Here is a 26,234-nt window from a genome sequence, read left to right as displayed (position 1 = left end):
GGCATGTGGGATCTTTCCGGACCGGGGCACGAACCCATGTCCCCTGCATCGGCAGGCGGACTCTCAACCACTGCGTCATCAGGGAAGCCCTGCTATAGTTTTATAAAGGTTTTTAGTGGAGTGGTAAGCCAGAAACCCCCAGTCTGCGTCCAGCCTCCTCTTTGCAGAAATGACCTCAGGTGAAGGCACCTCTCTGAGCTTCAGTTTCCCCATCTGAAAAATGGGCACTGAGATCAGCAGCTGCATGGAGATTCTGGGTGGGAATGACTTTTCCGTGGAATCAGTGAGTTTTGCAGCTGCCTCTCCACCTTCATGTCTCTGGCCATGAGGAATGAATAAACAAGGCTTTGGTTTTCCTGCAAGTGGAGGAGGATGGCAGCTTGTCTGGCCATTGGAGGCTGCAGAGGCCAGGGGCCTGGTCACTATACAGGGAAATTGGGAAGTTTCCCACATTGTGTTCTTTTCCTCATCCTCCGGATTTTCTCCTTTTTTAACCCCCCCCATTAGAAAAGCTTCATTATCTTTCATGATGAGTAATATTTACATGTTATAAAAAATTCAAACAAACATGAAGAAAAATTTAAAAGATATTTGCCATTATCTCACTATGGAGAGATAAGCATTTGACTTTTTTTAACCTCCCTATTCCACTTAACAATTTATTTATTATTTTTTAATTTATTTATTTTTGGTTGCATCGGGTCTTCGTTGCTGTGTGCGGGCTTTCTCTAGTTGAGGCGAGCGGGGGCTCCTCTTCCTTGCTGTGCTCGGGCTTCTCATTGCGGTGGCTTCTCATGTTGCGGAGCACGGGCTCTAGGCACGCGGGCTTCAGTAGGTGTGGCAAGTGGGCTCAGTCACTGTGGCTCGCGGGCTTTAGAGCGCATGCTCAGTAGTTGTGGCGCACAGGGCTTAGCTGCTCCGAAGCATATGGGATCTTCCCGGAACAGGGCTCGAACCCGTTTCCCTTGCATTGACAGGCAGATTCATAACCACTGCGCCAGCAGGGAAGCCCCTCCACTTAACAATTTATTGTGGACACGGTTCATGTTAATGAATTAGGTCAATGTCATCATCGCACGTACAATGGAGTAAAGAGCAGAGACTTAGGAACCAGACGGCCTGTATCCAAATTCCTTTTCCTCTACTCACCAGGTGTGTGACCTCCTTTACCCCTCTGCACTGGCTTCCTCACCTATAAGATGGGAACGACCACAGCTTCCACCTTACAGGGTTGTGGTGATATCCAAATGAGCTGTCACCTGACACACAGGTGCTAACCTCTCACTACAGCCACACTTACCGTGAGCCGTTGTGATATGGAGGTACCATGACATTTTTAACCCATCTCCAATTCTGGGCACTTTTTACTAATAGACACACCTGTCTTTGCACCTTTGCTCAAGTATTTTCTCTCAAAGACAAATACCATATGACGTCACTTATATGTGGAATCTAAAATATGGCACAAATGAACGTATCTATGAAATAGACTCAGACATAGAGAACAAACTTGTGGTTGCCAAGGGGGAGAGGGGGTGGGGGAGGGATAGACTGGGAGGTTGGGATTAGCAAAGGCAAACTATCATATATAGGATGGATAAACAACAAGGTCCTACTGTATAGCACAGGGAACTGTATTCAATATCCTGGGATAAACCATAATGGAAAAGAATACGAAAAAGAATGTGTATATGTATATATATATATATATGTGTATATATATATATATATATATATAACTGAGTCACTTTGCTGTACGACAGAAATTAACACAATATTGTAAATCAACTATACTTTGGTAAAAATATGCATTAAAAAAATTTTTTTTAATTATTTTCTCTCACTAAATTTCTAGAAGTGAACTTGCTTGGTCAAAGGATATACCCTTTTACAATTTTTTCCCCAGAAATTTTGTACCAATTTACATTCTTGCCAGAAGGTGAAGAGTGCCCTTTTCCCCTCATCCCCACCGACACCAGGCACTAACCATTCTTTCACTTGGCCGAGTGGATGGTCAATGTTTCCTGGGCATTTACAATTATTTCTCCACGTCCAGCTGCCTGTAGCTGCCCTGGCCACCTTGCTAGGTGAACTTCATCTCCATTCACTCACTCAGCAAATATGGAGAACTTAGTGCATGCCTGGCCCAGTTAGAGCCGGGCTACAGCAGAGACAGCAGGGCACACCCCTCGGGAGGCGAGCCACCACATGGTTATAGCAGAGCCTCTGCTTCAGTGCCCAAGAAGCTGTGCCGTATAGGTGAGATCTCTGTACATAAACATAGAATGTACATTTTGTAAATATATGAATGATATTACTATTATCACTATATATGACTCATTATCATTCTACAGATCATGATAATATTGCATATTATCATGATCATTTTCAGCCGTAGGACCTTAGAAATCACTTCTCTCCAGCCTTCCATTTTCTCATCTGTAAACAGGCACAGTTGAGAGGATGGGGTGGGAGAGTGTGTGTTCAGAGCCTGGCAGTGAGGCCGTAGCAGCCTCCTCCCGCTGGCCATGCCCAGCCCAGGCCTGGGCCCCGAGCTTCTTGCTGGCCTCCCACTCTCTGCAGCTGTTCCCCTCAGCATGTGGCTGGCACTGAGCTGAGCCACAGCAGCACCCTAGCTGCCAGGACCGTTTTAAAAAATTACTCCCATGATGGAAAATGCAGAGTTGAGGGCTGATGATCCGCCAGGAGCCACCTTCCAACTCAACTCCACTGGGTCCCTCCCAGCCTGGAGTCACAACAAACACTCCCCAAACCCTATTTCTCAGGCTCAGCCCTCCAGGTCCCTCCCTCTAGGTCCAGGGAGAGGCATCCTGAGCTGCGTATTAGGGCTTCCTGACCCCCTCCCTCACCTGCCCTGCCACTGCACCAGCTGGAGGCCCCCTTTGCCACCATCCTGCTGGCAACTTCTCCTCCCCCTTCTCTAGAAGCCCCTCCAAAGGAAACGGAGGGAGGGGGGCCCACCTGGTGGTGCTACACCTGCCTTGGTGCCCTCACTTCCTGGTGCCTCCCTCCCAGGAGTGAAGCTGGCCACCTCCTTCACTTCTTCCTGGGCTCTTGCCACTCATTCATGTTCTGTATTTGGTGGAGGTGGAAGCAAACAGAAAGAAGTTTTTCCCCATTCGCATCCCATCGTAAGTGTTTATATTAGTCAGGACTCTTGCAGTGAAACACGATTCACACCAGCTACAAATAAAGGAGCAGGGACTGATCGGTTTATGTAACTCAAGGGCCCAGGGTGAAGGTTCAGGTATGGCTGGATCCTGGGCTCCACGACCCCAGAGTTTCGCCTTTCTCTATCTTGAAGCTCTGTCTGCTCTCTTCACTTCCATGGCTTTATTCTGAGACAAGCTCCACCCATGTGATGGCAACAGGGCTGCCCTCACTTGCAGGCTCATCTAGAACTGGCCTCAGTGGGGGAGAAGTCCGGGCTGGTCCAGGGTCCTTATCAATCTATGATGAGGGACTCCAATGTCACCCATACACACAGACATCACACACGCTCAAAGGTCCCCCACATGGATGGCACACCCAATCATAAGTCACACACTCACACAGATGTGACTCAGTATTCACATGGATGTCTCACACACCCTGGAATCTTTCCCATTTAGATAGTGTATTACAGTTGTATAAATGCCCACCCAGGGAGGGCTAACTCATTTACATTTCATTTATGTGCCACTTTTTCACATACCTCTTACATAAAGCAGGCTGCAGTAAGTCTGATGTGTGTCAGAATGAAATAAAATAGTGCAGAGTCTTTGTAAGGATTAAATACATTCAATTAAAAAACAAACAAAACCCTGCCTATCATCAAAAGGCACAGACTGAGAGGAAGTATTCACAATACGTATATGTGACAAAGGACTTACATCTGGACTATATAAGCACCCTTTAAAATCAATACTAAGGTTCACTTCACACCTGCTAGGTTGGCCTTAATGAAAGTACTTTAAAAAAACCAGAAAGGACTTCCCTGGTGGTGCAGTGGTTAAGAATCCATCTGCCAATGCAGGGGACATGGGTTTGATCCCTGGTCCGGGAAGATCCCACATGCCGCGGAGCAACTAAGCCCGTGTGCCACAACTACTGAGCCTGCGCTCTAGAGCCCGCGAGCCACAACTACTGAGCCCGTGAGCCACAACAAATGAAGCCGCGAGCCTAGAGCCCGTGCTCTTCAACAAGAGATACCACCACAATGAGAAGCCCGTGCACCACAATGAACAGTAGCCTCTGCTCGCCGCAACTACAGAAAAGCCCGTGCACAACAGTGAAGACCCAACACAGCCAAAGATAAATAAATTTATTTTAAAAAGATAACAAGTATTGGTGAGGTTGTGGAGAAATTGGAACCCTCCTACATTGCTGGTGGCGATGTAAAATGATGCAGCCATTCAGAAACAGCTTGGCAGTTCCTCAAAAAGTCAAATATAGAGCTGCCATGTGACTCATCGGTTGTGCTCCTGGGAATCTATCCAAAAGGACTGAAAACAGATGCTCAAACAAATACTTGTATACACACATGAAAAGCCGTATTATTCATAATAACCAAAGGGGGAGAAAACCCAAATGTCCATCAACAGATGAAAGGATAAACACGTGTGGTGTCTACACACGAGGGAATATTATTTTTTAATACATTTAATTCTTTATATTTTCTTTTATTTTTGGCTGTGTTGCTATGCGCGGGCTTTCTCTAGTTGCGGTGAGTGGGGGCTACTCTTCGTTGCAGTGCGCAGGCTTCTCATTGTCGTGGCTTCTCTTGTTGCAGAGCACGGGCTCTAGGCGCGTGTGCTTCAGTAGTTGTGGCACGTGGGCTCAGTAGTTGTGGCTCGCGGGCTCTAGAGTGCAGGCTCAGGAGTTGTGGTGCACGGGCTTAGTTGCTCCATGGCACGTGGGATCTTCCCGGACCAGGGCTTGAACCCATGTCCCCTGCATTGGCAGGCGGACTCTTAACCACTGTGCCACCAGGGAAGCCCCCGCACAAGGGAATATTATTCATCCAATAAAAGAAAGAGACTACGACACAAGACACAGCATGGATGAACCTCAGAAACCTGAAGCTCAGTGAGAGAAGCCAGACACAAAAGGCCACATACTGCATGATTCCATTGACATGAAACGTCCAGGATAGGTAAATCCACAGAGACAGAGGCAGATTGGTGGTTGCCAGGAGCTGGGAGGAGGGCAAAAGGGGAGTGATTGCTTAATGGCCATGGATTTTCATTTTGGGGAGATGAAAATATCTTGAAACTAGACAGAGGTGCCGGTTGCACAATACTGTGAAAGTACTAAATGCCACTGAATTGTACACTTTAAAATGGGCCATGATGGAATACACGTTATTAAAATTTCACCTCAAGAAAATCAACAGTAAGAAAGCAAGGGGCTTCCCTGGTGGCGCAGTGGTTGAGGTCTGCCTGCCGATTAAATACATTCAATTAAAAAACAAACAAAACCCTGCCTATCATCAAAAGGCACAGACTGAGAGGAAGTATTCACAATACGTATATGTGACAAAGGACTTACATCTGGACTATATAAGCACCCTTTAAAATCAATACTAAGGTTCACTTCACACCTGCTAGGTTGGCCTTAATGAAAGTACTTTAAAAAAAAAACAGAAAGGACTTCCCTGGTGGTGCAGTGGTTAAGAATTCATCTGCCAATGCAGGGGACACAGGTTCGTGCCCCGGTCCGGGAAGATCCCACGTGCCGCGGAGCGGCTGGGCCCGTGAGCCATGGCCGCTGAGCCTGCGCGTCCGGAGCCTGTGCTCCGCAACGGGAGAGGCCACAACAGTGAGAGGCCCGCGTACCGCAAAGAAAAAAAAAAGAAGAAAGCAAATAATCCAGTTTTCAAAATAGGCAGATGACTTGGACAGATGCTTAAATAAAGAAGATATACGAGTGGTAAAAAACCCCACAAAAAACAACACATGAAAAAATGTTCAATATCATTAGTCTTCAGAGAAATGTGAATTAAAGCCACAATGCTATATCACTAAACGCTCACGAAGATGGCTAAAATTTAGTTTAACAATAGCAAATCCTGGTGCGGGTACAGAGGACCTAGGACTCTCACTTTGCCGGCGGGGATCTAAGCCAGTACAACCACTCTGGAGAACACTTTGGTGGATTCTTACAAAGTTTAACGTAGAACTCCCATAAGACCCAGCCATCCCATTTCCAGGTATTCACCCAAGAGAAATGAAAATGAATGTCCATCCAAAAGCCTTGCACATGAATACTCATAGCAGCTTTGTACAGTCTCCCCAAACTGGAAGCAACCCACACATCCCTCAGCTGGGGAATGGAACTGGAATCCTGCTCCTGGATGAGTCTCAAAAACTTTGTGTGAGTGAAAGAAGGCAAGACAAGAAACTGCAGACTGTGTGATTCCTTTCGTAGGGAATTCCCAGGAAACTAATCTAAGGGGACCCGAGGCAGGTGAGGGAGGCCTGCAAAGGGACAAGAAGGAACTTTTCACAAAGACGGAAAAGTTCTATTGTGTCCCGTAGCAGGACAGTGGTCCGTGCAACGATTACATTGTGCCTTATGTAGATTACACCTCCGTAAAGTTTATTGGTAGCAACCGGCCTGGCCCTGAGGGCAGATCCTGCATCCTGCGTGCCAGTCCCTGTGCGCTTGTGCGCACTCATTTCCTGTCTCCTCCCCTCCCAGCTCTGCTTGCTGAATCCTGACCCCACTGACACCCAGCTCTGCGAAGCTTCCTCATCCCACCCGCTTCCCTGACGTGTGACTTTCGCTTCTCTTTGGGCACTTAGAGGCATAACCCGCCAGCCAGGCCACCCATGGCGAGGCGATGGATGGGGGCAGGTGAGGGAAGACTTAGCTGAGAAGAGGCTGGACTGTAACGGACCCAGAGTCAGGGGCACGGAGGGACAGTGCAGTAACCGTCTCCTCAGCCCACTGTCCAGCAGGCGGGTGGGGGAACAAGTATGAACCCGGGGGGGGCGAGGAGGCAGGCATGGACCAGACTTTAGAACTCAGAAGAGCCAGAACAGGGGCTCCTGCTGATTCAGCCTTTGATCCTGGGAAGGCGACCAGGGTGGTGCATCAGTTAGAACATAGCCGCATGTAACAGAAAACTAAGTAACAGTGGCTTATGTAAGACAGAAGTTTATTTCTCTCTCATATATGGCAGCTTCACAGGGTCCCAGGGACTCAGGCTGTTATTAGCTCACCGCTCCACCATCCCTAAATATTAAGCTTCACCCACGTGATTCAAAATGGCTGCTAGAGCTCCAGCCATTACAACTGCATTCCAGGTCAGCAGCTGGAGAAGAAGTCCAAAGAAGGTCCTCTTCCTTTTAAGGACACTTCCTGGAAGTTCCAACACATATTTTGTCCACATTTAGCCCCATGGCCTCACCTAGCAGCAGAGGAAATGCTGGGAAATGAAGTCTTTTGCTGAATTCGTTGTGGCTCTCAGAGAGTATTGGCAGTGGTTCTTTTTTTTTTTTTAATATTTATTTATTTTTATTTGGCTGCATTGGGTCTTAGTTACGGCATGCGGGATCTTCGATCTTCGTTGTGGCATGAAAACTCTTAGTTGTGGCATGTGGGATCTAGTTCCCTGACCAGGGATTGAACCCGGGCCCCCTACACTGGGAGCCTGGAGTCTTAGCCACTGGACCACCAGGGAAGTCCCGTGGCAGTGGTTCTTAAACTTGAGCGGATGTCCTAATCCACTGGAGGGATTGTTAAAACTCAGAGTGCTGGGCCCAACCCCAGAGTTTCTGACTCAGTAAGGCTGTGGTGGAATCTGAGAAACTGTGTTTCTAACAAGTTCCCATGGATGACGATGCTGCTGTGCAGTGGTCACACTTTGGGAACCACTATCTAGGACCGCTAGGATGAAGGATGAAGGACGACGGGATGTTGGGGAGGTACTAGCCATCTCCATCACAGGCAGGGCGGGGACCCGACTGCATCCCACAAAGGGCCACTAGCAGCATCACCACCTCCTTGCGGTCGCTGGCGTGTCCTCCCGCCTCTCGCCCTTCTGCCCACTCTCCACGCACCGCAGTGGAAGAAGGATCGTCCACTGGTCATCCGTAACGACTCTGGCATGTGCAAAGCTGGCTTTGCTGGGGATGACGCGCCCCCAGCCGTGTTCCAGTCCATGGTCAGTCGTCGCCGACACCGGGGCGTCATGGTGCGCGTGGAGCAGAAGGATAGCTATGGTGGGGGAAGAGGCCCAGGGCAGGCGGGGCATCTTGACCCTCAAGTACCCCATGGAGCACACCATCATCAGCAACTGAGAGGACACAAGGGACACCTAGTACCACACCTTCTACAGCGAGCTGGGAGTGGCCCCCAAGGACCACCCGGTGATGCTGGCCGAGGGGGCTACCACCACAACCGCAAGGCCAGCCGTGAAATGACCCAGATCCTGTTCGAGACATTCAACACGCCATATAAGTGGCCATCCAGGCCGTGCTGTCCCTGTGCGATGCATCTAGCTGCACCTCTGGTATTGTTGTGGACTCGGGGGGTGGGTCACCCACATGGTGCCCGTCTCCGTGGGTTTATGCCCTGCCCCAGCCTTCCTGCGTCTGGACCTGGCTGGCTGGGACCTCATGCTGCCTGGCTACAGCTTCACCACCATGGCTAAGAGGGAAATCACGTGTGACGTCAGGGAGCAGCTCTACGACGTGGCACTGGACTTGGAGCAGGAGATGCCACCACATCCTCCTCCTCCCTGAGAAGAGCTGTGAACCACCTGATGGTCAAGTGCTCCCCATCAACAAGGAGCGGGTTCTGTGTCCACAGGCGCTTTTCCAGCCCTCCATCCTGGGTTTGGGGTCCTGTAGCATCCACGAGACCACCTTCCTCTCCATCATCAAGGGTAACGTCCACATCTAGAAGGACCTGTCCGCCTTCAATGGTGCTGTGTGGTGGGACTACCATGTGCCCCAGTATCCTGGACAGGTGCAGAGGGAGATCAGGGTCCTGGCTGCCAGCAGGATGAAGATCAAGATGCTCACTCCCAGGACTTCCCTGGCGGTCCAGTGGCTAAGACTCTACGCTCCCAATGCAGGGGGCCCGGGTTTCAATCCCTGGTTCCACATGCCATGTGGCACAGCCAAAAAAAAAAAGATGCTCACTCCTCCCGAACACAAGTACTTGGTGGGGATCAGGCTTCACCCTGGCCTCAGCCAGCAGGAGCCGGCCTCTCCATCGTCCACCACAAATGCTTCTAAACAGACCGCAAACAGATGCACAGCATTTGCTGCGTGAGTTCATTTAGAAGTATAAATTTGCCCTGGCGAGTGCACACAAGTCGTGCCAGCCTCCTGAAACCGGAATAAGCCTTCGAAAATTGTCCTTGAAGTTTATATCTGAGATTGTAGAACTCGCTGCTGATTTTGACCTTGTATTCATTCAATTCTTGCCTTGGTGTATGTTTACTACCCTGTGCATAACTTTGATCTAAACCCCTAGCTACAGGCGGCTCTGTCATTTCGTGGCTGAGGTGAGAAAATATTTATGGAAGAGAAATCGTTGGCTGGATGAGAATCTGTGAGACTATGAATCTCCCGATCTGTGCAGGGTATTAACATGTCAGAACTGCCTATTCCAGGATTTCTCTAGAGGCTGGCAAGAGTCCTGAACCACCTGTCATTTCTGTCTTGCCGGCCTGATAAAGTCTGGGGAGGTCCAAGCCTTAGGACACGCTTTCCTTTCTTACCTGATATTTTCCTGCCGGTACACTGTGGGTTGTTACTAGCCTTGAGTTAGAAAATGGTTTGCATTTACACCTGAACATTTATTCATCCTTTTAATTTATGTAAGATTTTTGTACACAATTCTCAGTTCTTTAAGAGGTGACGAGAAATTTTGGTTTTATATTGTCACGTGAGAACATTAGGCCCCAGCAACGCATCATTGTGAAGAAAAGTGCTGCAGTAAACCGAAAAAACAAAAAACAAAAAGCAAAAAACAAACAAACATACAAAAGACCCTCTTTAAAGGCTTTCCCTTTGGAGGCTCACTCCATATCCCCTGTTGAATATATAAAAAGGTACCCACATATCACAGAAAATATAATCCTTTGCTATAAAATTTGAAAGGATTTTTATGGTTTTGCTTCTGAAAATATTTGGCACAAGTGGTTCACTCAACTTATGATTGACTGTAGTTTCTGAGCAATCATCTTTCATCTTACTTTGTGGGGAATTCTTGCAAAATGAGAAAATCTAAGCCACATGTTTTCTGCTGTCCTGAAAGTTTTATGAACACGAGATTTAATGATGAAGAAATTGACTGTAATGTTATATTTTGTAGGCATTTAATTAAACATTTATTAATCTTGGTTTTACAGGTTTTGAAAAAAATTTTTGGATGTAACAAAATGAATTTTTAGATGTCAAATATAAATGAAGGCCCTTGAAACAGGCATAAGTCCTGGACTTGGTGCCAAAAGAGCTTGCCAGACAAAGTGGGAGCTCTTCCTGGAAGCTGAGAGTGTGGACCCTGCAGAGGCTCCTTCACCTGTAAATCACTGCAGGCTGGTCCCATGGGAGGGAGCAGCTGGGCCCCGTTCATGGCCGAGGCTGGAGCTGGGGCCAAGGCAGAGGCTGCAGGGAAACAGGTTCTGTCTCAGCCTCAGGAAGCTGGTCAGAGCTGCCGACAGAAGGACTGTCCTGTCTGGGAAGCACTGCTGGAATGGAAATAAAGATTTCTCTGTAGGTCAGCAGAGGCTGGGTTCTGTTGCAGTAACAAATTAGTCCCAAACCACTAGGCTTCTACCAACAAAGAGTCCTTTCACATACTATGAGTCCATCGTGGGTCACCTGGGAGCTCCAATCCACATCACCCACACTTGATGCCCCAGCCTGAAGGAGCAGCCCCTGTGTGGGGCACGGTCCCCGGCACAGCAGAGGGAAAAGAGAGAACTGTTGCTAGTTATGCATCAACCAGTAAAGCTTCTGCTGGGAAGTGACCCATGTCACTTTTGCTCGCATCTGACAAAGATTCTCTCCTTGACCAGACTCCGCTCAGGCTCCTCTGAGTTCTTTTTCAACCAGCCTTCGACTTTTAGACTTCAGTGTTCATCTCTGCGTTGTCCAATTTTAGCAAGAGTCTTGCTAAGTCCGTTTAGCCAGAATCCCCCACCCTCTGTTACCTGATCACCCTCCATATCTAATCCAGTTCTTCATCCTCCACCAACCCCAGGTGATGTGCAATCTCCCTGACCTCTCTCCAGCAAAGATCTTGTTTAACCAGAATCCTCCCTTACCCCTGTTTCCTTTTATCAATTTTCCATCCACGGACTCCACCCTGCTCCTAGGTTATAAATTCCCACTTTGCCTCGTCGTGCTTGGCGGCGAGCCCAATCCCTCTTCCCCGCTGCAAATCCCCACTTATCCCCATGACCCCTCTTGAATAAAGCCTGCCTTACCAGTCTTTAACAGGGGGCAGGATGAATCATTTTTTCTTTAATGCATCCATTGGCCAGAGGAAGGCAGGTGACCACGAGTGCTATTAACGGAGCAGGGCCGGAGAGGTCTGCTGCAGAAAGCGGCAGCGCATGCTTGTGAATAATAACGCAATCCTCCACCGCTTTCCTCTGAGAGAGAACCCTACAGGCAACTCTCTGTGAAGCAGACCCCACCCAAGACAGCTGTCTTGTCTGTTAGGTCTCGTGCAACCACGTCGGGAAAGGGCATTTTATGCGTGAATCTCGATGAGTTCCTTTTTAAAAAATATATTTTCACCATGTCATTTATTTGCATAAGTACCTGTAATGGCTTCCACCTGCCAACCTTGGGGTCTAGTCTGCACTCACGTCCCCTCTGCCAGCCATACTCAAAGGCGGTGTCAGTTTCCCTCGGGATACAAAAATTGGGGTAATAGTAGGAGGGGAAAATGGGTGCTTGGAGAGCAACCAGCAATAGCCATTAACGTTTACCACTGTGATATGCTCTTCCTGCAGTAAAAACAATGCCTCACGCAGATAAATTACCTGTCCCAGTTTCCTTCTAGTGGGACCGTGTGGCAGTGTTCTGGACAATGGAATGTGAGCAGAAGTAATTTACACCGCTTTAGGGTTTGGTCCATAAAAATCTCCAGTCTCACAACGTCAAAGAAATCCAGTGCCTGCCAGTAGTTAAAGTGGTAAAAGCAGGTTTTACTTAACTATTGCAGTAGGGGGTGTCAACTACAATTGGCACTCGCCACTGGCCCTTGCCATCGGTAATCTACAAGGATTAAATCATGTGCTCTGCAGCTGCTGATTTTCAACACCCCCCGCCTCCCAAAGGAGTTCAGGGTGGAGAGCTGAAATGAGGTCCTCTGTGCTCTGGGAAAAACTGGCAGAACAGGTCTTCAGAGAGTTAAATATTTTCAGGAGCCGATTTTATGAGCCCAGTTCTTGTATCTCCTCGGATCTAGAAAAGCACTAAAATCCTTCATGGTGACGACTGCTCCTCGTGACAAGCAGAAACCTGCTGCAGAATAATATGTGCTCGATTGCATGGACTCCCCTCCCCCCTTCGCCCAAATCACATCTATCCTGACCTTCCCCGCTGCCTCTTTGGAGCAGTTTCTCAGAGCTCTCTGAAATGCTGTCTCCCGGGCTGCAGCCCTCATTTTGCCCCAAATAAAACTGAACTCACAACTCTCACGTTGTGCAATTTCTTTAAGTCGACAGGGGAAAAGGGGCCTCATGATAAGACCGGGCTCAACTCTGAATACAAGGAGGAAACATGGGAATACAACAAAGGTGGGGGTCAGCGAATGGAAAATTATTAAGGAAACATCAGGGATAAGGGGGGGATTCTGGCTAAACAAGATTTTTGCTGAAGGCAGGCCAGGATGATCCGTCATCACCTGGGGGCAGTGGAGGATGAGGGATTTGGTCAGATATCCAGGATGATCAGATATCAAGGTGGGAAATTCTGGCCAAACTGACTTAGCAGGATTCTTGCTAAAACTGGGCTCATGGAGGATATGCCCAAGGACGGGGCCAAGTTGGACTCAGAGGAGCCGGAGTGAAATTTGGTCAAGGAGAGAATCTTTGCCAACAATCTTCCATTGGATCCTTTTTTTTTTTTTTTTTGTGGTACGCAGGCCTCTCACTGCTGTGGCCTCTCCCGTTGTGGAGCACAGGCTCTGGACGCGCAGGCTCAGCGGCCATGGTTCACGGGCCCAGCCGCTCTGCGACATGTGGGATCTTCCCGGACCGGGGCACGAACCTGTGTCCCCTGCATCGGCAGGCGGACTCTCAACCACTGCGCCACCAGGGAAGCCCGGATCCTTACTTTTAAACAGCAGCTATAATGAATACTTTGGGGACAGTTGAGGAAACTTGAAAATAGACTGGATGTGAGGTGGCATTATAGAATTTTAAATTTTCTTGCATGTGATAATGCCTCTTTCGCTGTGTAGGATATCCTTATGTTTAAGAGACGCATGCCTAAGTACTTAGAGGTGAAACTCACGCGAGGTCTCAGCAGTGGGTTTGGTTTAGGCCAGACAATCAAAGTCACACTATACAATGCTCACACAGCGCCTAGCTGACTTAGAAAGGATGTGAAACAGGAAGCACAGCAGTACTTCATACAGCTCTCCATCTCCCTGATCCCTGCATATGGGGCAGGTTCTAGTCCCAGGGGATTTCAGCAGAGGAGCCACTGGTCCCATGGGGCTGGTCCCGTGGGCCTGTGAAGGTAAGAGGCCACTTGCAATCTCCAGCAGAGCTACAGCCCATATATTTCAAGTTGTGCCAGGATAGCTAAGGACAGCAAGCCAAGGGGTGGCCTTCGGTCAGTTTAAGAGCACACCCAGGTCCTGCAGGAACCTCATCCAAGTGCAGACCACACGTCAATTCTTGAGGCTGGAGGAGGGATTCACAGGTAGCTGTGAAAGTTCTCCCTCTAGTCATTATGTCTGCGCCTTCTTTTGAATTGGTTGAACAAAAAAGTTAACGTAAATGTGACAAAAGGCTGACACTTGTTGAATCTAGGTAATGAGTTAATCAAACTATTCTTCCAGTGCTTCAGTGGTTGAAAATTTTTATTACAGGAAATCAAAGGAAATAAAATGTAAAATGGAGGTGTTCACCTCCTGCTTTCATTTCCTGTGTGGTTTGCTGGTGAGTTGATTCTGCCTGTTTAAAGCTCCCTGATCTCAAGTCATCGTACAGATCTCCCCCCTTTCGCACAGCACCCCGCCCCTATCTCCCGACTACCGGATCGGCTCCATCGCTCCCTCCAATCCAAGTACTTATTCTTCTGGAAGCACGTGTCATTAGACTCTTTCTGTTGCCTTCCTTCAGGCACAGAAAAAAAAGAAACTTTTCCACAAAACCAAATAGTGCCGTGTCAGGAAGGCTTGGACCCAGGGATCAAAGCATGCGGCCAGGCCCCATTGCTCTCGTTTCATCACTTCGCTGCTGCTCCTAGGGGCTGCTTCCCTTTGCAGAACATGCTCCGCGCGCCAACTACCAGCTCCCGAGGCTGCTGCTTCCGTGCAGCAGCCTTTGTCCCAGCATGCTCAGGGATAGTCCCAAGGCTTGCTCTGATTGGCCAGGCTTAGTCACATGCCCACCCCTGAACCAATCAGAGAATGCCGGCCCTGACTGGCCTTCTTGAGTCATATGCTCCACACCTGGCCCTGAGGTGAGTCAGCGACCGCGTCGACCCGGCGAAGGCGAAGCCTTGGAGGCAGGTGACTCTGGGGCTGGGGTTCTGGCGTCTGTGAGAGACGAGACCGGAGATGGGGGTGCCTGGTTGGTGGCCTGGTCCAGCCCACTTCAGAGGCCGTTAGCGTCCTTGCTGGTTCTGAGCGCTTTTTCGTCTTGTGAGTCCCGGGCGTGGGTTTAGGACGCGGAAAGGGCTTGGCTGATTGGCTGGACTTTTCTTCTCCTGAAAGTCCTGGTGAACCTGCTTCCCTGGCGCTCAGCCGCCTTGTCAGGAGCCGCGCCGCTGGGGCTGTAGTTCACAGAGCGGCCGTCAGGTGGCAATGGAGAGGCAAGAAGCCAGTCTCCAGCCTGTTCCTTGGGTTTTGCTTTTTAACTTTGTCGACTTAAAAAAAAATGCACAACGTGAGAGTTGTGAGTTATTTGGGGCAAAACGAGGACTGCAGCCCGGGAGACAGCACTTAAGATAGCTCTGAGAAACTGCTCCAGAGAGGCAGCGGGGATGGTCAGGATAGATGTGATTTGGGCGAAGGGGGGAGGGGAGTCCATGCAATCGAGCACATATTATTCTGCAGCAGGTTTCTGCTAGTCACGAGGAGCAGTCGTCACCATGAAGGATTTTAGTGCTTTTCTAGATCCGAGGAGATACAAGAACTGGGCTCATAAAATCGACTGCTGAAAATATTTAACTATCTGAAGACCTGTTCTGCCAATTTTCCCAGAGCACAGAGGCCTCATTTCTGCTCTCCACCCTGAACTCCTTTCGGGGGGATGTTGAAAGTCAGCAGCTGCAGAGCACATGATTTAATCCTTGTAGAGGTAGATGGCAAGTGTCGATTGTAGTTGACAGGGCCCCCTTGCAGTCATAAATCTGACCATGCTTTGGGAGGCATTTCATGACCAATTCGTCCCGCAGTGCTAGGAAGGCTCATTCCTAGGTCTGGCGAAGACTTCGCTGAGAGGTCATTCAATGTGCTGTTACTGGACTAGGTCTTATAAGCAATAACTAAAGACTCTAGACCACCTGTCTTACTAATGTATTATGGTCCAGGAAAAATTCCCTCTTGTTGTATCTTCCCATATCTAGAGTTACACTAGTACAATCATTGATCTCACACAGAACTATATATTTTTGTCGGTGGCTCAGTCACACATTTGGTAATGCAAGAAACAACAATCTTGTAAAACAGGTAAAATACAGATAACATAGCTAACAGTATTATTCAAGTCGTAAGTGAGAATTAAGCCAAGAATTTCCATTAGGTGCAGCCCAGTATATCCTTAGGTCATCTGACTTGGTCTGTTATGTACCAATCCTTATCTTTCAGGGAAATGGTATATTGGCACTGTCCATAAGACCCCCAACCCAGCCCAACTTCCTAGTGTTACTAGGCTGGTTATCCTTAGTATAATTTAATTGTTCCCAAGATAAAAGGGGGCCTTAAAACTTAAATGACCATAGCCTGGTGTTAACCACATAAATCCATCACATAATTATAGGAGGTTTTAGGGGCTTCCCTGGTGGCGCAGTGGTTGAGAGTCCGCCTGCCGATGCAAGGGACGCGGGTTCGTGCCCCGGTCCGGGAGGATCCCACATGCTGCGGAGTGGCTGGGCCCGTGAGCCATGGCCGCTGAGCCTGCGCGTCCGGAGCCTGTGCTCCGCAGTGGGAGGGGCCACAGCAGTGAGAGGCCCGCATACCGCAAAAAAATAAAAAATAAAAAATTATAGGAGGTTTTATTCCTGGGCTGAAATTTTGCTGTTGCTCTGATTGAGCTTGAATAACTTTAGAGGAAAATTCATTTTTTTGGCCAGGGTCAGAGCAGGTATTATTAATTGGCTAGGTGAGGTGATCCCATCTAGTAATATCAAGAGTAGCCTGAACAGGACTGAACTTTCTTTCTTGTAAAATAAATGTTCTAAGGGCCATCCAATTAGAGCCTTGGAGTGGAGAAATCCACCAAGGTAATCCAGAAGGACTAGACACAGGTAATTGGCCACAAACCCAACAATTGGATTGATTTTTCAAACTAGCATAGGATCGTGTCCATGATAGAAAAACATCTGATTTATATGCAAGGGTCCTGGAAGACAAGAAAACATTATAAATGATCCTACGAATCAGGTCCAGCATCTAGGGTAAGCTGTCTACTTCTGATGTCGTCTTCTTATCATCCGGCTGTGAGTGTAGAGTTTCCTCTGTTTGAGCATCATTTTAAGGTGAGTTTGAGGTCAGCAGTCCTCTCTATAGACCAGTCCGGTGCAGGGGCCCTTCGTGAGTAGAAATTAATCCAAGAATCAATTCCCTTCAGTTTCGCTGTGCATGAGCTAGTTAAAAGTACCAGATAAGGGTCCTTCCATCTAGGTTGGAGATAGTCCTTTAAACTATGTCTTTTCCAGTATGCATAATCCCCTGGTTGCATGTCGTGGGACATCTGATCTTCATCCAAAAATAGATGACTGAGATAGGCTTCAGAAACAAACTGAGAGTGTCCTTTTAACAATTCAATTAAACTTTACATTAGTATAACGTAACAGCAAGGAACTATCTGGGAAGTGAGTCTTATTAAATACAGACCTCCATTAACAAAACTGGAACTTAATATTCACTGAAATATAATCCTTTTCTCTCTAAAATTACCCTCATGTTTACCAAATATAACCAAATTAAGACTAGTTTGTTTGCAAAATAAGTCTGGTCTCAATTAACTTGGCCTGATAATTTATATAAACTATCATTGATCATACAGGCTTTTTGCTTTGCTGAAACTTTTATAAGGAGTCTCATACTGAACTTTTAAAAGACCTCTCAGAGCTAGGAAAGTCACTCCAAGGGCTTATCACAGATTTCACCTAACAGATCTAGGTGAATTCCTCCCTTTTTAAGGTCCCCCAAATACCTTGAGCCTTCTGTACCTGTTAGCGAGTGGCCTTCCTAATTTATCTGATGAAGCTGCTAGGAACCTAAGAGTTTACAATCTCTGGAGGGAGCAGTTAGAGAAAAAAGATATGTTCCAATCCTGCTTACAAAGATATAATTTACCAAATTACTGTAAGTCGTAATGAGTTTGAGGGAAAGGTTTCCTAATACCTGGAAAACACAGATTTAAACCAGTAATTTTTCAGATAGAAACCATAAAAACTATAACCATATTCACCAGTTCACTCAGTCTTATGTAACTATTTTTGTTAACAGTTTCTCATTAGGATTCTTTAATTTCTTACCCAGTTCAGTATTATGGTCTGAAAGTCAGAAACTTGTATTTGTCCAAAAGTCCTTTTTATAAATCTTCTTGAAGAGGAAACATTTTTGCAAAGGCATCAGAATAAAACCATAAGTGTCTATAATGATGAAAGACTTAAGGAGGCATGTTTAAATCTGATTACAATGCAACTGACAAAGAAACTTGGTTACTGCTGTGACATACAACACTTTCAGATAATAACTAGAATTATGACTGACAACATTTTACCAGGACGTATCAGAATTTTAGGAACTCCATATAATTTCTAGGATATCTATATTAGTAACATTTACCATACAATATAACCTAAGAAGATTTATTACTCATTTGACAATACTTCCCATGTAATTTAACATACCAAATGAACCCAGTTAGTTTAATATCTCTCTTTGGGATGTTTCAGGTGCCCTTCGAAGCATCCCAAAGTTAGCTAAAGGACTTCACTGGAATTTGATTTAGGAGGTTTTTTTTTTTAAAGCTTTTATTGAATTTGTTACAATATTGCTTTTGTTTTATGGTTTGTTTGTTTGTTTGTTTTTTGAGGCATGTGGGATCTTAGCTATCCCACCAGGGATTGAGCCCACACCCCCTGCATTGGAAGGTGAAGTCTTAACCACTAGACCGCCAGGGAAGTCCCTGATTCAGAAAGTTTTGTGAAAAAAAATATCAAAAAGGGTTTAGAACACTCAGATAGAACAACAGGTCACTCTGAAACAATAGTTATTCACTTAGGCAAAGTAACAATAAAGATTTCAAAGGCAAATACAGAACAAATCACTTAAAAGGAAAGAAACTTGAAATCTGTTATCAAAGGCAATTCAACATTTTAAGAAATCTTGTCCTCTTAAGAGAGAGAAAAACAAAATTCAAGTTTTGCACCGGCTTGCTTTTAAAATTCATTTACTCAAATTTTTAAAACTTAATTTATTAATTTATTTTTTATTTTTGGCTGCATTGGGTCTTCATTGCTGCGTGCCGGCCTTCTCTAGTCGCAGAGAGCGGGGGCTACTCTTCATTGCGGTGCGCTGGCTTCTCATTGCGGTGGCTTCTCTTGTTGCGGAGTACGGGCTCTAGGCATGTGGGCTTAAGTAGTTGCAGCGTGTGGGCTTCAGTAGTTGCAGTGCGTGGGCTCAGTAGTTGTGGCACATGAGCTTAGCTGCTCCGTGGCTTGTGGGATCTTCCCGGACCCGGGCTCAAACCCGTGTCCCCTGCATTGGCAGGCAGATTCTTAACCACTGCGCCATCAAGGAAGTCCCTACTCAATTAAATTTATTTTAACCTTAGTCAATCCTGACCATGCACATAACTCTTTTCTTGGGGTCCACTTTCCACAAACGTTTCCTTACTTTCTGTATCCAGCATTTTATTTTCCCATTCAGAAACAGCCACCTGTAAGTCAGACCTACTTCCTTTTCCCTTAATAAAATGTAATTCCATTCTTCATCCCTTCTTTACTGGAAACACACACCCTACTTTCCTACTGTTGACTGAAATGTTTCATTTATTATTTCTATTAGCTTTAATTACATGTTTAAGTTAGAATCCTCAGCTCTTAAAACCTTAATTTCTTGTGAAAACTAAGAAGTAAGCAATTACGAACTGTCCTTTACATTGGCATTCTGTAGATTGGTGAACATAAATACCAGTGATATTTTCTAAAAATATTTACTTTCTTTAGAGAACGTGACACCAAACATATTCATTAATAGTCCTAAATACCTTTTGTTTCTCTGTAAAAGGAAGCCAATATTCAGTAATTAATGTTTTGGTATATTATTTTATTTGGGAATGCTAGCTATTCAATAAGCTTCCATCACTTAACTTAATTTAGCACAGTTCTAGAATTTCAAGTTACCAGAATCTGGAAAGACTATTTTATCTTATTTTATTTTTTAATTAAAATACTGAGTTTAGGCCGGCCAGGGCCCCGGCTGAGCTGCGCTTAGCTCCGCAGGGGCGGGCAGGGGTATGCCCAGGGGACCATGGGCCCCGGGCCCTAAAGCCTCCGGGGCCACATCCCTCTGAGCAGTGAGTAGGATCTGGGGCGGGGCGCGGAGCGTGGATGGGCCTGGAGAGAAAACAAAAAACAAAAAAAACCCTGAGTTTATTTCACATGTATATTTTTGTCTCCCCACCATTTCCATTTGTGTGACCACCACTACTACTATGTCCTATCATAACATTCCATACATACTTAAAACCAAGCAAAGGGTGGAGTTCCATCTTTAAAAACTAAACAGGCATTTTGGACAGCATATTCTTGGCAATGGAACCTGGACAACTATCAGACACGGTAGGGAAAGTTCTCACTCTGCACTCTAAAAAGGACAGCCAGATAGCAACTGTTACAGAAATGAAATAAGATGGGAAATTTTAACAAACTGTTTAAAGTATTTTCTTAAAGAGACTTCCTCCACTGCCAGAGATCTTGAATAGCCTCCTGGTCAGTCATCTGGAAACAGTTCTTCACATAATTGATGAATTTGGCTTCCACTTTGGGAAGGGAACCACCTTTTTCTATACTTGCTTGCATTTTTGCTTTAATGTCTTCTAAGAGCTAGGTCCTTTCGGTGTTTTAGGAGTTTTTTCCTGTTTTTTGAAGGATTCTTGACCTTTTGATCTTGGTGTTGATGGTTTTGAGTCTTTTCCATTCTGGTTTGATTTTTGTTAACTTTTGGCTGGAGTATCTCGTACAGATTTCTTTACTGGAGCTTTTTCTTCAGCTTCCTCATCATCAAAGTCATCATCATCATTGTCATCTTCATCATCATCTTCATCTTCATCAGCAGCAAGTTTTACTTTTTTCTGTGGAAGCTTGCTACCGCTTCCAGGGGCAGAACGCTTTCCAGATATACTTAGGAGTGTCACACCCTCCTCCTCTTTGTCTTCTGACTCTGCATCTTCCTCCACAGCTACTAAGTGCTGTCCACTAATATGCACAGGCCCTGAACCACACTTCAACCATCAGACCACAGGTGGTGTTATTTCAAAGCCCCCAAGGGAATCGGTTGGCTGCACAGACATTTTCAAAGTTGCCAGTGTTACTTTGACTGGACTGCCTTCATAATTCATCGCCTCTGCTTCGACAATGTGCAGTTCATCCTTTGCGCCAGCCCCTAAACTGACCATTCTTGAAGATAACTGGTGCCCATTTTCATCATTATCCACCTTAAGGTGATCATCTTTGTCGGCCTTTAGTTCACAACAGAAAAGATAGTTCTGGGGCCTCAGGGGGCTCATGTCCATGTCCATCGAATCTTCCATGGGTTGGTGGCACATACTTAGGTGGGAGAGAAGGCGGACGGAGAAAAATGACTACTGCTCCAGGGAACAGGTGCACAGGATGGAATCACACCAGGTGGAGAGACTATTTTAGATGGACATTCCTAAAGCATAATTATTCTTAATAGAGTTTATCTAAAAGCTCTTATCTCATTTATATTTTCTTTCCTTAAAAATTTTTTTCACATCAAATTACTTTCCTTGCTGACAAATTTGTAACAGATATAACAAGATTTTATTTAGCTTATATTAAACTGAGGCACAATAAAGTATTATCCTTAATGTTGATGACTCTAAAGATGTATCTATATTAATTAGATCAACAAACAAACATTAATACCAGGTATTAATTTAATACTATTTCCCAGTTCACGTGAACCTGAAATTCATTTAGCTTAATTTCTCTTGCATTTAGAATTATTTGATTTGTAAGCGCTTACTTTTCTTTAAGCCAATTAAATAGAGCTTATTTACAAATTAACCACAGCAATATTATCCAAAGACAAAGACACATACTAAGACATACATATATCTAGACAGACACAACAAGAAATCTAGCTGCATTTTCTAAACTTAGTCATGAATCAGATATTACAATATAAAACTCACTAGTTTATAAACAACACTTGGAATAAGAAAAAAATTTGAAGTTTTTTTTTTTTTTTTGTCCTTTTTATCCCTCAGTCTCAGGAATTAGAGATGGTCTAGATAAGGTAAGTGATCCCGAGAGCTCTGGTCTCAAGGCACAGGGAGAGAAAATCAGGCTTTCCTAGTAGAACTCATTCCCTCAGGGTCAGAATTCTGAAGAGATTTTTTTTCCTTCAAGCGAGCTTTCTCTACCGGTTGGGAATTAAACAGGGGTTGGTTAACCTTTGATTGGCATTGTGTACTGAATTGGCGCAACTGAAGGTTCATAATTTTCGTAGATACTCCCTTTTCTTTCTTTCCCTTTTTTTTTTTTTAATGGTCTTCAAAGGTTGGTCAGCCAGTGTATCAAAGGTGTTTGTATGTAACATGGACCAACCTAGATTGTGTTTTTGACTAGAGTAGATAAATCCTCATCTAAGCCTTCTAGAAAGGCAGAGTTAAGCAGAGGATCATCTTGGTGGTTAGAGAATGACTCAGGTGTCAAGCCAGAATGTTGCTTAAAAGTTTTTTTTTTTCCCCTTAAACCTTTCCTAATAGTCCAGAATTCATTCATCCGATCTTTGCTTGCACTGTTGAATCTCTGTCCAGTCTACGGTTTTTGGAAAAAGCTCTGGGATAAATTCAAGTAATTTCTGAGCTAATTCCTTGTATTCAGTGCAAGCCTCTGGACTATGTGATTCAAAATCCATTAAGGGGCGTTTCCATCCTGCCTTCTCTATCCATTCCCTTGCTTGGCTTTCAGAAACTAACAGCTGGATTAATTGATATAGATCTGGAAACCCGCTCGTAGGCCGGATGGTTAATTCAAATTCCTTAGCAAATCCCAATGAATCCTGACTTGGATCGGGAAATTCCTTAGCCAAAACTCTAAGTTCTACTTGGGTTCAGGGTGTGTACGTAAGCACCAAGGACGGCTCACCTCTCCCTGTAATGAGTTTCTCCTTAAAGGGAGCTATAGGGCTTACCCTGGTGGTGCAGTGGTTAAGAATCCGCCTGCCAATGCAGGGGACACGGGTTTGAGCCCTGGTCCGGGAAGATCCCACATGCCACGGAGCAACTAAGCCTGTGCGCCACGGCTACTAAGCCTGCACTCTAGAGCCCGTGAGCCACAACTACTGAGCCCGCGAGCCACAACTACTGAAGCTTGTGTGCCTAGAGCCCACATTCCCCAACAAGAGAAGCCACTGCAGTGAGATGCCCGCGCACTGCAACGAAGAGTAGCCCTCACTCGCTGCAACTAGAGAAAAGCCCGCGTGCAGCATCGAAGACCCAGTGCAGCCAAAAATAAATAAATAAAATAAATAAATTTATTTTTAAAAGGGAGCTATAATCACTTCTGATTTTTCAGTCCTCCTTTGCTGGGGAGAGGGCAGTGGCAGGAGGCAGAAGAGTTGGGAGAGAAAAAGGAGATGGCATCTGGACCATTCAGATAGAAGAGGCCATGTGGGAGGAGCAGAGGGAGAGACCAAGTCAGAGACAGAGGGCCAGCAGCCTATTTAGAAGCTTCTAGACACCAATCAAAGTAAGCATTCCATGCAATCTGTTTGATCTTACGGCGGCTTTTTCTAATTCTGTGCACAAAACAGCAATTTTGGGATAGCAGAAGAACCCCAATTTGGCCATTTTATGTTGAGATCTCCTTTAGTATAATTTCCCTAATTATGTAGGTAATTGCATGTATAAACCTGGCTGAGGTGTTAGCCAGAGACTGGCTTTCTGATGCCCCTTGTTTCTGTGTTTGAGAGGCTCTATTTCCCATATTTAAAAAAATTATTTATTTATGTATTCATTTGGTTGCACTGGGTCTTAGTTGCGGCAGGCAGGCTCCTTAGTTGCCGCTCGCCGGCTCCTTAGTTCTGGCATGCGAACTCTTAGTTGTGGCATGCATGTGGGATCAAGTTCCCTGACCAGGGATGAAACCCGAGCCCCCATGCATTGGGAGCCTGGAGTCTTAACCACTGCGCCAGCAGGGAAGTCCCCTATTCCCCATTTTAAAGTAGAATTTGTTAGGGATAAAATTTACTAGTGAAACTGTGTGGCTGCCAGTGTGCTGCTTGTGAGCTTAACTCCACTAGGCATCCCCCCCAGAGTCGTTTCAGCCCTCCTACATGTCTCAGTTTCTCCTTTTGGTGGTCCAAGACCACCACAGGTGCTCGCTGAATGGCCAATTCTTATCTGTGACCCCTGGATGAGCAAACGTTTTAATTAATGAGTGGGCTTCCCTATGGGACCACTGCACGGTATGAGGACTCTGCCTTCAAGCCGTGACCAGCCGGGAGGAGTCTTGTCCCTTTTCTTCGGAGCAAAGCTCTAGTGTAATATCTTCACTTTTTTTTTTTTTTTTTTTTTGTGGTACGCGGGCCTCTCACTGTTGTGGCCTCTCCCGTTGCGGAGCACAGGCTCCGGACGCGCAGGCTCAGCGGCCATGGCTCACGGGCCCAGCCGCTCCACGGCATGTGGGATCTTCCCGAACCGGGGCACGAACTCGTGTCCCCTGCATCGGCAGGCGGACTCTCAACCACTGCGCCACCAGGAAAGCCCATATCTTCACTTTTATCCCAACAAATTCTATTAAGGCGGCCAAATTGAGGAAAAGCGTCAGATCAGCCTCTTATCTAACCACTCAACGCAGGCCACTCTGTCTTCTACAACTGAGCAAACCCTGGTATCTTTCAACCAAGCCCCCCCGCACCCCAGTATCTTTCACATGGGTGGGTATTCCCCGGTATCTTTCATCCAGGCCCACCCCCCCCAAGTATCTTTCAACTGGGAGGGGTCAGGTACCTGCTATACACCCCCAAATAAAACTCAGGATCATCAACCAATACAGGAGATCTGAGAACCAGGAGAGACTCACCCAGATTCATCTGGACTCTCCAAGGTGGCAGATGGGCACAAGGGGCCTCTGCTGGTACCAAGGCTCTGGTTCCTCATAGAGTTTCGGTGAAGGAGAGAAGTCCATTCTGGATCCCTTCGTGGTTGCCATAAAAACTGTCAACTAAAAAAATTCACAGGGCTTCCCTTGTGGCGCAGTGGTTGAGAGCCCGCCTGCCGATGCAGGGGACATGGGTTCGTGCCCCAGTCCGGGAAGATCCCACATGCCGCGGAGCGGCTGGGCCCGTGAGCCATGGCCGCAGAGCCTGCGCGTCTGGAGCCTGTGCTCCGCAACGGGAGAGGCCACAGCAGTGAGAGGCCCGCGTACCGCAAAAAAAAAAAAAAAAAAAAAAGAAAATCACAACATGAGGGTTGCAAGTTGTTTTTTGGGAGGCAAAATGAGGACTGCAACCCGGGAGACAGCATTTCAGTTAGCTCTGAGAAACTGCTCCAAAGAGGCAGCGGGGAAGGTCAGGATACATGTGATTTGGGCGAAGGGGGGAGGGGAGTCCATGCAATCGAGCACATATTATTCTGCAGCAGGTTTCTGCTAGTCACGAGGAGCAGTCGTCACCATGAAGGATTTTAGTGCTTTTCTAGATCCGAGGAGATACAAGAACTGGGCTCATAAAATCAGCTCCTGAAAATATTTAACTCTCTGAAGACCTGTTCTGCCAGTTTTTCCCAGAGCACAGAGGCCTCATTTCTGCTCTCCACCCTGAATTCCTTCGGGGGGGGGTGTTGAAAGTCAGCAGCTGCAGAGCACATGATTTAATCCTTGCAGAGGTAGATGGCAAGGGCCAATTTGTTGTTGACACTTTATAGTGAATTATAAACTATACACGGAAAAGCATATCATGCAGTCGATAAATCCTCACAAACTGGACAAGCCTGCGAGGCCAGCGTCCAGCTCGGGAAGCAGACTGTGACCTCAGGAGCCTCCCTTGTTCCCAGCCACTCCCCGTCCTGACTCACAGTTTGTCATTTACACTTGTGCCACTTTACAGTTTGGGCTTCTTGTGAGCTTCCTCCACGTCGTCGTGTGTAGTCGTATTTTTGCGTGAACAGAGCTAACTTCCCAGGTTTCTGTGGTTCCTGCGTTCATTTGTCTGTTTCACTACTGATGGGCATCTGGGTGATTTCTGGTTTGGGCCTTTATGGATACATAATGCTGCTGGGAACCTTTCACATATGTTTTGATAGACACCTACATACACATTTTTGTTGGGTGTATACGTATGAATGGGCTTGTTGGGACACAGGTTGTACAGACTTTTTAGCATCAGCAGATACCGACCGCCAGGCCCTTTCCAACGCAGTTTAGCCGATTTACACTCCCAACAGGCCCAGTTGCACTGGGTACTTTCTGTCTTTTCCACGTTAGCCATTCAAGTAGATTTTTAAAAAACAGCGTTACTGAGGTATTAATTTACATACTGTAAAACTCATCTGTTTTTATGTGTACAATTCTGCAATTTTTAGTAAACTTACAGAGTTG

General features: G+C 46.3%; 1 long non-coding RNA gene and 2 pseudogenes across 1 annotated transcript; 1 reads left to right on the top strand and 2 right to left on the bottom strand.

Moving 5' to 3' along the window:
- The first annotated feature begins 7,898 nt into the window (after positions 1-7,898).
- LOC132511452 (actin, cytoplasmic 2-like) lies at positions 7,899-9,639 on the top strand (annotated as a pseudogene).
- Positions 9,640-19,805: 10,166 nt separating this feature from the next.
- Positions 19,806-25,380, bottom strand: LOC132511572 (uncharacterized). The gene is made up of 2 exons (XR_009537648.1): positions 24,720-25,380; positions 19,806-20,000 (listed from the first exon to the last, which is right to left on the bottom strand). It is a non-coding gene; the product is annotated as an uncharacterized LOC132511572 (long non-coding RNA).
- Positions 20,037-21,238, bottom strand: LOC132510950 (nucleophosmin-like; annotated as a pseudogene).
- Positions 25,381-26,234: the final 854 nt, after the last annotated feature.

This window comes from Lagenorhynchus albirostris, chromosome 20 (assembly GCF_949774975.1).
Source record: "Lagenorhynchus albirostris chromosome 20, mLagAlb1.1, whole genome shotgun sequence".
In the NCBI taxonomy this organism is placed as follows: Eukaryota; Metazoa; Chordata; class Mammalia; order Artiodactyla; family Delphinidae; genus Lagenorhynchus; species Lagenorhynchus albirostris.
This window is presented reverse-complemented; position numbering and strand designations above follow the sequence as displayed.